General features: G+C 41.4%; 1 protein-coding gene across 4 annotated transcripts in view; it reads left to right on the forward strand.

Annotated features, from left to right (window-relative positions):
• The first annotated feature begins 4,022 nt into the window (after positions 1-4,022).
• Positions 4,023-17,539, forward strand: part of LOC106599337 (disks large-associated protein 1) — a 137,714-nt gene continuing 124,197 nt past the window's right edge. For 2 of the 4 annotated variants that reach the window (XM_082973388.1, XM_082973390.1), the window contains exon 1: positions 4,024-4,195. The gene's annotated coding sequence lies outside the window, so the exon portion shown is untranslated. Of the gene's footprint in view, positions 4,196-17,539 lie in introns of all 4 variants that reach the window. The other 2 variants (XM_014190522.3, XM_082973389.1) reach the window with 2 other exon arrangements.

Raw genomic sequence — 17,539 nt, forward strand, 5'->3', positions numbered from 1 at the left:
TATATATATATATATAGTCAAGTCATATTAGGGCAAATCATACTGTGACTCATCTTATTTAGACACATCTTGTTAGGTACACAAAGAAATAAAAAGGCGTGCATGATGCCCAACCTTCCATCCAAAGAATGCCAGAAATAGTCAAAAGTTGTGTAGAAACATTTACATAAAAGAGAGGCTCTCCTCTGGAGTTAGTTGTACTTGTATTGATATGACCACACACGTCAGCCCTCCAGTTGAGTAAGTGGCCTAAAGATGCTCAGTACTATTATGAGAGTTTAGGACTATAAGGTTCTATCTGCATTTCTGTCCAAACAGAGTAGTTATTGACATAGCCTTCTGTTCAGTGTTCTCTACCTACTCTAAATACCGCAGTTCGTGTTAAGGTCAAAAGAATACAATCAAAAATTGCTGACCATTCAAACCAATGAGAGTTCGGAACTTTAAAGCCAATTATCTCAATCGTCTTTTTGCACATAGAACCTTATAGTCCCAAGCTCTCGCAAAGTCTCAGTGAAAAGGACTCATTAAGCCCACAGAAAGAAGGGCTTGATTTGTCATTTCTACCTATAAACTACTAGCAAGGGACCAAATGACAATGACTAATTGGGTCTATAGTGGGAGAGAGGATGGGGTAGTGGCATGTATAAATCAGAGTACTAAAATTAGATAAGTTCGATTTACAGATGATTGGGGACCTTTCAACAAAGATCTCACTACTCATGAGCCCATTGATGGTGTAGACAACATAGTATACAACAGTCTTAGGGTAGAATAGAAATAAATTGGCATCTGGTACAGAGAGCAAACCTAAAACATCTGCAAGACATTATTTAATAGTGAGTGTTTATCGTATTTCTTGTAAGAAATGTAATGCAGCCATCTGAGCTCTTACTTACACTAAATGAGCCTTTTTAAAATTGAAGCAAATCAAACATGTTTATCCTGATTTTATCCATTCAGCTCCTGCATTACTTTCTTTCTTCTTCTTACCAAAAAACATCTCACCCTACGAACAAAATCAATACGGAGGAATCTCAGCTCTGAAAGGGTGTGATTTAGCCTCTTTTCATGGCACAGATGTGCGTTTTTGTTCCCAGTTCAGATGGAATAGTAAGCCTGAGTATGGGAACAAATGACACCAACACAAGGATCTTCTGACGTGATCTCATTTGGCCTATTTACATTTTACATTTTAGTCATTTAGCAGACGCTCTTATCCAGAGCGACTTACAGTAGTGAATGCATACATTTCATACATTTTTTTCCCCCCGTACTGGTCCCCCGTGGGAATCGAACCCACAACCCTGGCGTTGCAAACACCATGCTCTACCAACTGAGCCACACTGAGCCACACGGGACCGAATCTCTACGATATTTGATTCCTACGCCGATTTCTCTGACCGACAGGAAATGGCATCAGCAGTCTGACAAGACAGAACAGTTTGACCTTCACAGACAACCAAGTGGAATGCTTTTCCTCACATTTTTTTATGTTTCTATACACTTATGAAATAAACACATCCGTGTCATTGTTTTTGATCAGGAAATATTTAGATCTAGAGTATACTATAGCCTAAATGGTCAGTTCATACAAAATGAACGCCAATCTCTCCAAAAAGCAAGATTTAATTTCACTCTTCAGTCCCAAACTTAAACTTTATTACATATTTACTAACTAATTTGTTGTCGTTTCTCACAGTTTTGATTTATCAGCAGAATTCTGTGGCAGACTAAATTGCAGCTGTCATGGGTTTTCTTAATGTCCCCCTCTGTTTATAGTGACAGCATGATAGCTAATGAGCCACAGTTGTGGACAAGCCCACTCTGTTTTCAAAGCAGATGCCAGTCCCCATTTGATCTCCACTGAATAACCTGCCATCTCCTCTCCTCTCTGCATGCACAGTTCCTATTACCTCACAGGATGGGAGAATATCTTATTGTCTAGTGCTTTGATAGGTCAGCATGTTGAGCTGCGTGAGTGTATAGCTACAGTATGTGATGTTTCTTTATAAAAATGTCAATGTGTGAGAGACACTGTGTACAAAACGTCTCTTTCGACGACATAGACTGACCAGGTGAATCCAGTCGAAAGCTAGGATCCCTTATGGATGTCACCTGTTAAATCCACTTCAATCATTGTAGATGAAGGAGAGGAGACGGGTTAAAGAAGGATGTTTAAGCTTTAAGACAATTGAGACATGGAGTGTTATGTGTGCCATTCAGTTGGTGAATGGGCAAGAAGAAATTGTGCTTTTGAACGGGTTATGGTAGTAGGTGCCAGCCGCACCGGTTTGAGTGTGTCAAGAATTGCAAACCTACTGTTTTTTTTTCCATTCAACAGTTTGCTGTGTGTATCAAGAAGGGTCCACCAACCAAAGGACATCCAGCCAACTTGACGCAACTATGGGAAGCATTTGAGTCAACAACGGCCAGCATCCCTGTGGAATGCTTTCAACACCTTGTAGAGTCCATTCCCCGAAGAATTGAGGCTGTACTGAAGGCAAAAGGGGGTGCGGCTCAATATTAAGGTGTTCATAATGTTTTGTACACTCAGTGTATGAAACCGGTAAAGCTATAGCACACATTGGACATAAACAGTAAAGATTGTTTGTATGATACTATTATGGTAAGTAGTTCACTACTATCAAAACTGTAGAATTTTAGGCAGGGGACTGGAGGACACAGTTTTGTAGTCCTGAAAGTAATCCCTCAGCATTTCACTTTAACATGTAAAGCATTGCTTTCAATCATGCAATCATTGCCACTTTAGTTACAAACACAGCTACACTGTGTGTGAGAATCATTTGAAATTTGGCCACACTAAATGTTGTATTTTATTTTCTAAGGGCCCCTAACACACAATACACTGCCCCTCTCTTTACACAATGCTGGGATAAAAACAAACTTAATTGGATCAGTATTACTGGCAATGGATGGGAACAATCTGCTCTTGCTTTTTAGGGATTGAATTGGACACAACTCTAGGAAATGCTGTATAATTAGGCTATTAATAGCCCACAGTCAATTTCCTTTGTTAGGTCTGTAATGTAGTGAACGTTATGCCATAATCCAGTCTGTCTATTCATAGTGTGGGATTCCAGTTCCATGTTTTACAGTAGCCAGACTGCAGAAGGGATATGCCATGTGAACTATGTAATGCCAGCATACTTCTGAGTAAAGTTAAACTAAAGTATATGAACGCCAGACCTCAGTTCTTATCAACATAAGCAATCTAAATAACTGGATGTTACAAGGTCTAGATGTATGCTTACATAAATCTGTTCGGCACAAGTATTCACATCTCTGACAAATGTATATATTTTTTTAAACCATTTTTAAAATCACAAAATATAATACACAGTGTACAAAACATTAGGAACATCTGAAGGGGTGAAGACAGGTTAGAGAAGGATTTTCAAGGCTTGATGGATTGCCTATGTGTGCCGTTCAGACAGAGGGTGAATGGGTAAGACAAAGGATTTAAGTGCCTTTGCACAGGATATGGTAATAAGGCCAGGCACGCCGGATTGTGTCAAGAACTGCAACGCTGCTGAGTTTTTCAACCGTTTCCCGTATGTATCAAGAATGGTCCACCACCCAAAGGACATCCAGCCAACTTGACACAAATGTGGGAAGCAATTAAGTCAACATGGGCCAGCATCCCTGTGGGCCAGCATCCCTATGGGTAGCTTTCGACACCTTATAGTCCATGCCCCGACGGTTTGAGGCGGTTTTGAGGGCAAAAGGGGTTGCAACTCAATGTTGTACACTCGGTGTATGTTTTGTTGAAAATATGATAGAGCAATTCATTGTTGCGAAGTCAGTTCTATGTTTGGTGGCAATTGTCTCTCCTATGTGCTGAAGGAAAACATTTTTATAAATAATTAATAATTATACTCTGTATTCCCTACGCAATTGTCTCCATCGCAACAGTTTAGCAGCCAAAAACAATTAATTGTCCCTAGTCCCGCCACCATGCCGGGTCTTAGTGGCATCTTGATTCTGCTGTGTGGGTTTTCCTCCTCTGCGCGTTGCATCAACAGAGCGAGCTGTCAGGTGCATGGAGCAGAGGCTCGTGCGGTTTGATACCCCACCACCAGTCGCTTCTATTATTTCTCATAAACGGTTGTTTCATTTAGGATTTATCGAATATCGTTCCACTCATGAATTTTGACTTGAGAATACACTGAAGGTAAGCTCTCAATATTTTTCCGATATGTTGCATGTTTTCCTTCATACAAATAGCAAGTGGTTGATTTGATAAATATACTGATGGTGAGGAATGTACCACATTAGCCTACTATCTACCTTCTTTGACAACTGTTTGTTGGCCCGAAAGGCATTATTTTAAAATAGGCTACATTGTAATCACCAACATGATGGTTGTATCACACACACTTATAACACAATGAAATTCTATAATTCTAGCGCCGATATAGCAGCCCACATCAGTTGCACACAGCAGCGCAACATATGAAGCTTGATGAAGACAGCAAAAGCCAAGCCTGCTGCTCCTACACATGTCGTGAATAGTCTGTGCGCTGTTTGAGTTAAAGCTATTAATGCACGCAAATATTCTGACAGTATTCTATTATTTTCTTGTCTTGGAATGCAGTGCATGCTGTGTCTATAGCTCGTGAATCATTTAACTGTTCAATAAGTGTTTGGAAACAAGTTTTTGCTATTTGCATAGTTGAACATGAGTGTTTTGATCAAACGACACTTTATTCCTATTGGTATATCACATAGCCTACTAATCAGGGGACAAATTGTAGTATTTCATAGATGTATACAGTTGCTCTTAATTATTGTTTCAAGTCATGGACAGAGATGGGCGTTATCATTCTCACAGAGAGAAGACGAGAGAGAAGACATCAGTGTTGCAGATGTATCTATGTAACTAAGCAGGTATTGCCAGGGTTTCCCCTCCTAAATATTATTCATACCTACAACAGATAGCACTTTTTTAGGGTCTTCCTCTGACAGAGGTCCTCGATGGCAGGAAGCTCGGCCCCAGTGATGTACTGGGCTGTACACACTGCCCTCTGTAGCGTCTTGCTGTCGGATGTCAAGTAGTTGCCATACCAAGTGGTGATGCAGTCAGTCAAGATGCTCTTAAGGGTAGAGCTGTATAACTTTTTGAGGATCTGTGGGCCCATGCCGAATATTTTCAGCCTCCTGAATGGGGAAGAGGCGTTGTCGTGCTCTCTTCATGACTGTGTTTGTGTGTGTGGACCATGATAATTCCTTAGTGATGTGGACAACGAGGAACTTGAAGCTCTGGATCTGCTCCACTACAGCCCTGTGGATGGGGGTGTGCTCAGCCCTCTGTTTCTTGTAGTCCACGATCATCTCCTTTGTCTTGCTGACATTGAGGGAGAGGTTGTTGTCCTGGCACCACACTGCCAGGTCTCTGACCTCCTCGCTATAGGCTGTCTCATCGTTGTCGGTGATAAGGCCTACCACCGTTGTGTCATCAGCAAACTTAATGATGGTGTTGGAGTTGTTTGGCCATGCAGTCTTGGGTGAACAAGGAGCACAGTAGGGGAGTCTCGTGGTATTGCTCGCCTGAGGTAGAGTACCTCATGATAAGCTGTAGATCACACCATCTACCAAGAGAGTTTATCTATATTTTTTGTAGCCGTCTATTTACCACCACACACCGATGCTGGCACTAAGACCGCATTCAACGAGCTGTATAAGGCCATAAGCAAACAAGAAAATGCTCATCCAGAAGCGGTGCTCCTAGTGGCCAGGGACTTTAATGCATAATTTCTAACAGCATGTCACATGTGCAACAACAGGGGAAAAAAACTCTAGACCACCTTTACTCCACACACAGAGACACGTACAAAGGTCTCCCTCACCCTCTATTTGGAAAATCTGACCATAATTAAATTCTGCTGATTCCTGCTAACTAGCAAAAACTGAAGTTGGAAGTAAGAGTGACTCGCTCAATACGGAAGTGGTCAGATGACATGGATGATACGCTACAGGACTGTTTTGCTAGCACAGACTGGAATATGTCCCGGGATTAATCCAATGGCATTGAGGAGTATACCACCTCAGTCACTGGCTTCATCAATAAGTGCACCGATGATGTTCTCCCCACAGTGACCGTACGTACCTGACCGAGTCTGTAATACCTACAATGTTTTTACTTAGTAAATATTATCTTATTTCCTTCACTGCATTGTTGGTTAAGGGCTTGTAAGTAAGCATTTCACACTAAGGCCGGTTGTATTCAGTGCATGCAACAAATACAATTTGATTTGATGTGTTTATTCCCAGGATCCTTAGTTTAGTGGTGAGTTTGCAGGGCACTATGGTGTTAAACGCTGAGCTGTAGTCAATGAACAGCATTCTGACGTAGGTGTTCCTTTTGTCCAGGTGGGAAATGGCAGTGTGGGGTGCAATAGAGATTGCATCATCTGTGGATCTGTTGGTGCGGTATGCCAGTTGGAGTGGGTCCAGGGTGTCTAGGATGATGATGGTGTTGATGTGAGCCATGACCAGCCTTTCAAAGCATTTCATGGCTACAGATGTGAGTGCTAATGGGCCAGAGTCATTTAGACATGTTGCCTTGGCATTCTTGGGCACATGGACTATGGTTGTGTTCTTGAAACATGTAGGTATCACAGACTGAGTTAGGGAGAGGTTGAAAATGTCAGTGAAGACACTTTCCAGCTGGTCAGCGCGTGCTCGGAGTATGCGTCCTGGTAATCCGTCTGGCCCTGTGGCCTTGTGAATGTTAACCTGTTTAAAGGTCTTACTTACATCTTTGCTAGGTAAAGCCCCACCTTATCTCAGCTCACTGGTCACCATAGCAGCACCCACCCGTAGCACTCGCTCCAGCACGTATATTTCACTGGTCATCCCCAAAGCAAACTCCTTCTTTTGGCTGCCTTTCCTCCAGTTCTCTGCTGTCAATGACTGGAACGAATTGCAAAAAAATTTTTTTTTTTAAATGTTAAAAACATTTTAAAAAAAATCACTGAAGCTGGAGACTCATATCTCCCTCACTAGCTTTAAGCATCAGCTGTCAGAGCAGCTTACATCATTGCACCCATACACAGCCCATCCGTAAATAGCCCACCCAACTACCTCATCCCCATATTGTTATTTTTTTTTGCTCCTTTACACCCCAGTATCTCTACTTGCACATCTATCACGCCAGTGTTTAATTGCTAAATTGTAATTATTTCGCCATTATGGCCTATTTATTGCCTTATCTCCCTAATCTTACTACATTTGCACAAACTGTATATAGATTTTTCTATTGTGTTATTGACTGTATGTTTGTTTATACCATGTGTAACTCTGTGTTTGTATCACACTGCTTTGCTTTATCTTGGCCAGGTCGCAGTTGTTAATGAGAACTTGTTCTCAACTGGCCTACCTGTTAAATAAAGGTGAAATTAAAAAATGTAATAAAAAAAAACTTTGGCTACAGAGAGTGTGATCAAGACCTTTTAAACAGGTATTGATCATACCAGGAAGTGTTCAGTCCCAGGGCCCTGAGCTTAATGACCAGCTTGGAAGGGACCATGGTGTTGAAAGCTGAGCTGTAGTCATTTAATAGCATTCTCATATAGGTATTCATTTTGTCAAAATGTGATTGGGCAGTATGCAGTGCTGTGGCAATTGTTTGTGGATCTGTTGTGGTGCAATGCAAATTGAAGTGGGTCCAGGGTGTCAGGTAACCAGGGTGTCAGGTAAGGTGGAGCTGATTTTGGTCCTTGACCAGCCTCTCAAGGCACTCCATGATGACAGAAGTGAGTGCTACAGGGCAATAGCTGTTTAGGCAAGTTTCCTTTGTTTGGTTGGGTACAGGGACAATGATGGACAACTTGAAATGTGGAGATTACAGACTGAGATAGGGAGAGGTTGGATATGTTCATAAATACTCCAGCCATACCATCTGGGCTGACTGCTTTGAAAGTATTCTCAGACTTAAGTCTTACTCATGTCGTCCACAGAGAAAGAGAGCACACTGCAGCGGGGATTCTCATAGGAGGATCAATGTTTTCCTTGGAGCAAGCGTAAAAAGGATTTAGCTCGTCTGGGACTGAGGCATCGGTGTTCGCCACGTAGCCGGTTTTCCCTTTATACAGTAGTCCTTGCAACATGTCTTGCATCATTGAATTGCGATTCCATTTTGTCCCTGTACTGTGTTTTTGCATCTGATTGATTTTGTTGCCATTTACCCACGGTTTTTGGTTGGGATATGTACGATATGATACAGTTGAAGTCGGAAGTTTACATACACTTAGGTTGGAGTCATTAAAACTCGTTTTTCAACCACTCCACAAATTTATTGTTAACAATCTAGTTTTGGCAAGTCGGTTAGGACATCAACTTTATGCATGATGCAAGTAATTTTTGCAAAAAATTTTACAGACGATATTATTTCACTGTATCGCAATTCCAGTGGGTCAGAAGTTTACATACACTAAATTGTCTGTGCCTTTAAACAGCTTGGAAAATTCCAGAAAATGATGTCATAAGAAGCTTCAGATAGGCTAATTGACATTTGAGTCAATTGGAGGTATACCTTTGGATGTATTTCAAGGCCTACCTTCAAACTCAGTGCCTCTTTGCTTGACATCATGGGAAAAATCAAAAGAAATCAGCCAAGACTTCAGAAAAATAAATTGTAGACCTCCACAAGTCTGGTTCATCCTTGGGAGCAATTTCCAAATGCCTTAAGGTACCACGTTCATCTGTACAAACAATAGTACGCAAGTATAAACACCATGGGACCACGCAGCCGTCATACCGCTCAGGAAGGAGACGCGTTCTGTCTCCTAGAGATGAACATACTTTGGTGCGAAAAGTGCAAATCAATCCCAGAACAACAGCAAAAGACCTTGTGAAGATGCTGGAGGAAACAGATAAAAAAGTATCTATATTCACAGTAAAACGAGTCCTATATCGACATAAGCTGAAAGTCTGCTCAGCAAGGAAGAAGCCACTTCTCTAAAACCGCCATAAAAAAAAAGCCAGATCGTACTTTTTGGAGAAATGTCCTCTGGTCTGATGAAACGAAACAAAAATAGAACTGTTTGACCATGATGACCATCCTTATGTATGGAGGAAAAAGGGGGAGGCTTGCAAGCCGAAGAACACCATCCCAACCGTGACGCACGGGGGTGGCAGCATCCTGCTGTGGGGGTGCTTTTGCTGCAGGAGGGACTGGTGCGCCTCACAAAATAAATGGCATCTTGAGGCAGGAAAATTGTGGCTATATTGAAGCAACATCAAGACATCAGTCAGGAAGATAAAGCTTGGTCGCACTTCCAAAGTTGTGGCAAAATGGCTTAAGGACAACAAAGTCAAGGTATTGGAGTGGCCATCAAAGCCCTGACCTCAATCCTATAGAAAATGTGTGGTCGGAACAGAAAAAGCATGTGCGAGCAAGGAGGACTACAAACCTGACTCAGTTACACCAGCTCTGTCAGGAGGAATGGGACAAAATTCACCCAACTTATTGTGGGAAGCTTGTGGAAGGCTACCCGAAACGTTTGACCCAAGTTAAACAATTTAAAAGCAATGCTACCAAATACTTAGTGTATGTAAACTTCTGACCCACTGGGAATGTGATGAAAGAAATAAAAGCTGAAATTAATGTTCTCTGAACTATTATTCTGACATTTCACATTATTAAAATAAAGTGGTGATCCTAACTGACCTAAGACAGGGAATTTTTACTAGGATTAAATGTCAGGAATTGTGAAAAACTGAGTTTAAATGTTTTTGGCTAAGCTGTATGTAAATTTCCGATTTCAACTGTGTGAACAATATAAACTCAACAAAAAAAAGAAACGTCCTCACTGTCAACTGCATTTATTTTCAAACTTAACATGTGTAAATATTTGTATGAACATTAACAAGGTTCAACAACTGAACAAGTTCCACAGACATGTGACTAACAAATGGAATAATGTGTCCCAGAACAAAAGGGGGGGTCAAAAGCAACTGTCAGTATCTGGTGTGGCCACCAGCTGCATTAAGTACTGCAGTGCATCTCCTCATGGACTGCACCAGATTTGCCAGTTCTTGCTTTGAGATGTTACCCCACTCTTCCATCAAGGCACCTGCAAGTTCCCGGAATTTATTTTGGGGGGGGGATGGCCCTAGCCCTCACCCTCTGATCCAACAGGTCCCAGATGTGCTCAATGGGATTGAGATCCGGGCTCTTCTTTGGCCATGGCAGAACACTGACATTCCTGTCCTGCAGGAAATCACGCACAGATTGAGCAGTATGGCAGGTGGCATTGTCATGCTGGAGGGTCATGTCAGGATGAGCCTGCAGGAAGAGTACCACATGAGGGAGGAGGATGTCTTCCCTGTAACGCACAGAATTGAGATTGCCTGCAATGACAACAAGCTCAGTTCGATGATGCTGTGACACACCGCCCCAGACCATGACAGACCCTCCTCCTCCAAATCGATCCCGCTACAGAGTACAGGCCTCGGTGTAACGCTCCTTCCTTTGATGATAAACGCAAATCCAACCATCACCCCTGGTGAGACAAAACCGCAACTCGTCAGTGAAGAGCACTTTTTGCCAGTCCTGTCTGGTCCAGCGATGGTGGGTTTTCGCCCATAGGCGACGTTGTTGCCAGCGATGTCTGGTGAGGACCTGCCTTACAACAGGCCTACAAGCCCTCAGTCCAGCCTCTCTCGGCCTATTGTGGACAGTCTGAGCACTGATGGCGGGATTGTGCGTTTCTGGTGTATCTCGGGCAGTTGTTGTTGCCATCCTGTACCTGTCCCGTGGGTGTGATGTTCGGATGTACCGATCCTGTGCAGGTGTTGTTACACGTGGTCTGCCACTGCGAGGACAATCAGCTGTCCGTCCTGTCTCCCTGTAGCTCTGTCTTAGGCGTCTCACAGTACGGACATTGAAATGTATTGCCCTGGCCACATCTGCAGTCCTCATGCCTCCGGTATGCCTAAGGTACGTTCACGAAGATGAGCAGGGACCTTGGGCATCTTTCTTTTGGTGTTTTTCAGAGTCAGTAGAAAGGCCTCTTTAGTGTCCTAAGTTTTTATAACTGTGACCTTAATTGCCTACCGTCTGTAAGCTGTCACTGTTAGTGTCTTAACCATTCCACAGGTGCATGTTCATTGAACAAGTGTTTAAACCCTTTACAATGAAGATCTGTGAAGTTATTTGGATTTTCTTTAATTATATTTGAAAGACCGGGTCCTGAAAAAGGGACGTTTCTATTTTTGCTGAGTTTATGTTTGATATGCATCGTATGATATGTACAATGTTTGAGAGACCCAGTGGGATTGTAAAGTATTGTTCTGTGGAAAGACAATAACAAAAGGCATTACATTTGATTAAAGGTCAAAATTGATCTAGAGACAGAGCAGGGAGTAATTGAGTTGATCAAAAAATAATCTTAATGTAATATACAGAACATTTTGACTTAACTGGCATCTGTCAAGCTCTGCCATTTTCTAAGAACGTATTGGGCTAGGCTACTATCATCCTCGGCCACTGGATTAGTATTCCTTTTTAAAGCTGCAATATAACTTTTTTGGGCAACCGACCAAATTCCCCATAGAAATGTGAGTTAGTCTTTCTCATTGAAAGCAAGTCTAAAAAGCAGTAGATATGTTCTAGTGTGCTATTTCTATGCTTTCCGATCTTATGTTTTGTTTTTGCATCTTTTACTTTCATTTTGACACCAGCTTAAAACAGCTGGTTATTGAAAATATATTTCACAACGGTTTAGATGGTACAATGATTCTCTACACTTGTTTTGTCACTATCGGAAATTACTTATTTAATTACTTCTTATTTGTCAGCAAGAGTCCTAAACACAGGGAGAATCAACTTAGAGACATTTGGTTGTCAACTTCATTGTGCCACACACTACGAAGGAGGATAGATATTGCATTTCAATTGAGTTAGGCCAAATAATATACTGTTTGTAGATAAAGTAGCCTTGCCAAAGTGTCTTCACATCACAGGCTGCAGTATCACAGTATCACAAAGTGAAACTGATTGTCAAGCACCCTCCGCATCACAGTCCCCCTTTCACTGTGTGTCAGAACTATATCAGGATTACATACACTACCATTCAAAAGTTTGGGTTCACTTAGAAATGTCCTTGTTTTTGAAAGAAAAGCAAATTTCTTTTGTCCACTAATATAACATAAAATGTATCCGAAATACAGTGTAGACGTTGATAATGTTGTAAATGACTATTGTAACTGGAAACGGCAGATTTTGTTTTATTATGGAATATCTACATAGGCGTACAGAGGCCCATTTATCAGCAACCATCACTCCTGTGTTCCAATGGCACGTTGTGTTAGCTAATCCAAGTTGATCATTTTAAAAGGTCAATTGATCATTAGAAAACCCTTTTGCAATTATGTTAGCACAGCTGAAAACTGTTGTCTGATTAAAGAAGCAATACAACTGGCCTTCTTTAGACTAGTGGAGTATCTGGAACATCAGCATTTGTGGGTTCGATTACAGGCTCAAAATGGCCAGAAACAAATACCTTTCTTCTGAAACTCGTCAGTCTATTGTTGTTCTGAGAAATTAACAGAAATTGCCAAGAAACTGAACATCTCGTTCAACGCTGTGTACTACTCCCTTCACAGAATAGCGCAAACTGGCTCTAACCAGAATAGAAAGAGGAGTGGGAGGCCCCGGTGCACAACTGAGAAAGAGGACGAGTACATTAGAGTGTCTAGTTTGAGAAACAGATGCCTCAAGTCCTCAACTGGCAGCGTCATTAAATAGTTTCATAGAAAGTATGTTCCTCTGTCCAGTGTCTGTTATTTTTGCCCATCTTAATCTTTTCTTTTTATTGGCCAGTCTGAGATATGGCTTTTTCTTTGTAACTCTGCCTAAAAGGCAAGCATCCCGATGTCGCCTCTTCACTGTTGACGTTGAGACTGATGTTTTGTGGGTACTATTTAATGAAGCTGCCAGTTGAGGACTTGTGAGGCATCTGTTTCTCAAACTAGACACTTTAATGTACATGTCCTCTTGCTCAGTTGTGCACCGGGGCCTCCCACCCTTTCTATTCTGCCTAGAGCCAGTTTGCGTTATTCTTTGAAGGGGGAGAGGTAGTCACCAGCAATGCATTTCAATTAACAGGTGTGACTTGTTAAAGTTAATTAATGTGTTTGAGCCAATCAGTTGTGCTGTGACAAGGTGGGGTGGTATATAGAAGATAATATGGACTTGGTATTTTACCAAATAAGACTATGGGAAGAACAGCTCAAATAAGCAAATGGACTGTTTCTATCTTTACTTTAAGATATGAAGGTCAATCAATCTGGAAAATTAAGGACTTTGAACGTTTCTTCAAGTGCAGTCGCATAAACCATCAAGCGCTATGATGAACTGGCTCTCATGAGGACCGCCACAGGAAAGGAAGACCCAGAGTTAGCTCTGCTGCAGAGGATAAGTTCATTAGAGTTAACTGCATCTCAGATTGCAGCCCAAATAAATGCTTCACAGAGTTCAAGTAACAGACACATCTCAACATCAACTGTTCAGAGGAGACTGCGTGAATCAGGCTTTCATGGCCAAATTGCTGCAAAGAAACAACTACTAAAGGACACCAATAATAAGAAGAGACTTGCTTGGGCCAAGAAACACGAGCAGTGTTTCTGGTGAAATCTGTCCTTTTGGTTTGATGAGTCCAAATTTGAGATGATTGGTTCCAACCACCGTGTCTTTGTGAGACGCAGAGTAGGTGAACGGATGATCTCTGCATGTGTGGTTCCCACCGTGAAGCATGGAGGAGGAGGTGTGATGGTGCTTTGCTGGTGACAGTCAGTGATTTATTTAGAATTCAAAGCACGCTTAACCAGCATGACTTCTGCAGCGATACACCATCCCATCTGGTTTGAGCTTAGTGGGATATAATTTGTTTTTCAACAGGACAATGACCCAAAACACACGTCTAGGCTGTGTAAGAGCTATTTTACCAAGAAGGAGAGTGATGGAGTGCTGAATCAGATGACCTGGCCTCCACAATCACCTGACCTCAACCCAATTGAGTTGGTTTGGGATGAGTTGGACCGCAGAGTGAAGGAAAAGCAACCAACAAGTGCTCAGCATATGTGGGAACTCCTTCAAGACTGTGGGAAAAGCATTCCAGCTGAAGCTGATTGTGAGAATGCCAAGAGTGTGCAAAGCTGTCATCACGGCAAAGGGTGGCTACTTTGAAGAATCTCAAATATAACATTGATCTATTTAACACTTTCTCGTTACTACATGACTCCATATGTGTTATTTCATAGTTTTGATGTCTTCTATTATTTTACAATGTAGAAAAATAGTAAAAATAAAGAAAAACCCTAAGTGTCCAAACTTTTGACTGGTACTCTAAGCATAATAGATATATATAGATATATAGATATATATATATATATTAAGTGCATTCGTTAAGTATTCAGACCCCCCCCCCAGCCTTATTCTAAATTGGATTAAATAAAACAAATCCCCATCTAGACACAATACCCCATAATGACAAAGCGAAAAGTTTTTGTGCAAATATATTAAAATTAAAAACAGAAATATCTTTACAGCACCAGTGGTGTAAAAAGTACCCAATTGGCACACTTGAGTAAAAGTAAAGATACCTTAAAGTACTACTTTAAGGTATCTTTAAAGTAGTACTTTAAAGTATTTTTACTGAAGTACTTTAAACACTGCACCCCTACTTCCCATAGCTATGTGCAGTGGGATAGAGGGCAAGTGGGTCCTGAGGAGGAGAGAGGCAGGTCCAAATGTGGAGGAGGGTGCATAATCAGATTTATTAGGGCCCAGCTAGTCCACTGTGTCAAGTGAACTGGCACAATGTCAGTTCATCTCTAAACAGCATCGGCTCCATACAGCCAGAAATAGACGCCAGCCAAGGATTTGCTCTTAGAACTGCAGCTAGCTCTGTCTCTACCACGATAGAATAGATGGGATTCTATTATATAGGGCTGGAGCAGAAACTGTTTTTCAGACTGTCTAGTCGAAAGCAGGAGTTAGATCAGTGTAGTGTTTTTCATGTTGTAATTTATCAAGACATTCCTCTGATTAAAACTGTTAGTAAGGCTGAGGTTCAATTTGAAATAGATGTGAAGCTGATAGGAAGCTGGGTACCCTGTAGAATACTCTGTGGTAGACCTTTAACTGACTGACACTATCTGTGGTCTTGCAGACCACTTTCTGTATGGATCTAAAGGAGAAACGCATACTGCTGTACACGCTCAGTTTTGTATTATTGTTACAGTCACTGACTTGTAGAGTCAATAGTGGTTTATATCCTCCTCATAATAGTTCGCTTTGGATTATCTGTCAACCCAGCAATTACCCATTCCTCTCAAACCTCCTCCTGCTCCACTAGTCCCCAGAGAGTCCTTCCAATGGCTTATCCTCTGAACTGTTGAACCACTAGGGAACATAACACTACATTAGGTCAGGTGTAGGCCACAATCTCTCAGGACAGTTTAAACCTTTTCACACTACTAATACAAGCCAAGCCAGAGCAAGCTGTACTGTGCTGTCCTCGTTACCCATCCACCATAGTTGCTGGAAAGGAAAATGTGAAGATAGGCAAGCAAGCAAGCACAGTATGTTTCAGGTCTGCAAGCAAGCACAGTATGTTTCAGGTCTGCACTAAAAGGGTGTGAAAATTGTATTTTATTGACTGCCCACAAAATTGTGTGTTTACCCATCCCAGATTTGGCCTTTAGGTGCAGGGCATCTCTATAAATGGGAAATCTTTGGCACACAGATAAACTCAGCAAAAAAAAGAAAACGGGCCTTTTTCAGGACCCTGTCTTTCAATGAAAATTCATAAAAATCCAAATAACTTCACAGATCTTCATTGTGAAGGGTTTAAACACTGTTTCCCATGCTTGTTCAATCTGGTGGCCACACCAGATACTGACTTACTTTTGATTTTGCCCCCCCTTTTTTCAGGGAGACATTATTCCATTTCTGTTAGTCACATTTCTGTGGAACTTGTTCAGTTTGTGTCAGATGTTGAATCTTATGTTCTTACAAATATTTACACATGCTAAGTTTGCTGAAAATAAACGCAGTTGACAGTGAGAGGACGTTTCTTTTTTTGCTGAGTTTAGTATGAAATGTGTATGTGCAAAGTGTTTTTCAATATCATTCATTTTACATGATTTCTTCCTGCCTGTGTTGGGCTACTAAAATAATTGATATGCTGGCTTATTCACCTGCTGAGGCATTCACTCTATGCTGCTGAACCTATGACACTTTCTTTTAGGATTAAGTTTTAATCAATGCTGGGCATGATGGTCTGGTTGGTATAACAAAAAAAGACTAAGACGTGATGTTTTCAAATGTACGGAATGGCAGTGTCCAAAAAAACCTAAAAGTAATTTTCATCAAACTGTTGAGATGTACAGTATTTGCTTCAGGATTAAGAAAATGTATAAATGCATTCAGAATGTCTTTCAACAGACCTGCGTATTCCTCAGCCATTTTGAATGTTGAGTGTGAGATTGGTTGGTTTATGCATTCAAGGGTCTATCTGGAAATGCAAATTACTTTCTACACATTGCACAGTTGCTGCCTGTTGAAATCATTTGTGTTGCAGGGTTTGACCATTGCGTTGATTGCAGAAGGTCCAGGGATTCAAGGAAAATATAATGGTATGTGGTATAGCAAGCTTTGTGTGGGGATTTTCACCCCATATAGCAGGTCTTTCTTAAACTATGGGTCGGGACCCAAAGTGGTCGTAAGTTAGGAGAATGCATACGGTTGAAATCGGAAGTTTACATACACTTAGGTTGGAGTCATTAACTCGTTTTTCAACCACTCCACATTTCTTGTTAACAAACTATAGTTTTGTCAAGTCGGTTAGGACATCTACTTTGTGCTAGACAAGTCATTTTTCCACCAATTGTTTACAGACAGATTATTTCACTGTATCACAATTCCAGTGCGTCAGAGGTTTAAAACACTAAGTTGACTGTGCCTTTAAACAGCTTGGAAAATTCCAGAAAATTATGTTATGGCTTTAGAAATGTCTGATAGGCTAATTGACATTTGAGTCAATTGGAGGTGTACCTGTGGATGTATTTCAAGGCCTACCTTCAAACTCAGTGCATCTTTACTTGACATAATGGGAAAATCAAAAGAAATCAACCAAGACCTCAGAAAATAAATTGTAGACCTCCACAAGTCTGGTTCGTCCTTGGGAGCAATCTGCAAACGCCTGAAGGTACCACGTTCATCTGTACAAACAATAGTATGCAAGTATAAACACCATGGTACCACACAGCTGTCATACCACTCAGGAAAGAGACGTGTTCTGTCTCCTAGAGATGAACATACTTTGGTGCGAAAAGTACAAATCAATCCCAGACCAACAGCAAAGGACGTTGTGAAGATGCTGGAGGAAACAGGTACAAAAGTATCTATATCCACAGTAAAACGAGTCCTATATCGATATAACCTGAAAGGCCGCTCAGCAAGGAAGAAGCCACTGCTCCAAAACCGCCATAAAAAAGCCAGACTACG

The sequence above is a fragment of the Salmo salar genome, chromosome 03 (genome assembly GCF_965601325.2).
Source record: "Salmo salar chromosome 03, fSalSal1, whole genome shotgun sequence".
In the NCBI taxonomy this organism is placed as follows: domain Eukaryota; kingdom Metazoa; phylum Chordata; class Actinopteri; order Salmoniformes; family Salmonidae; genus Salmo; species Salmo salar.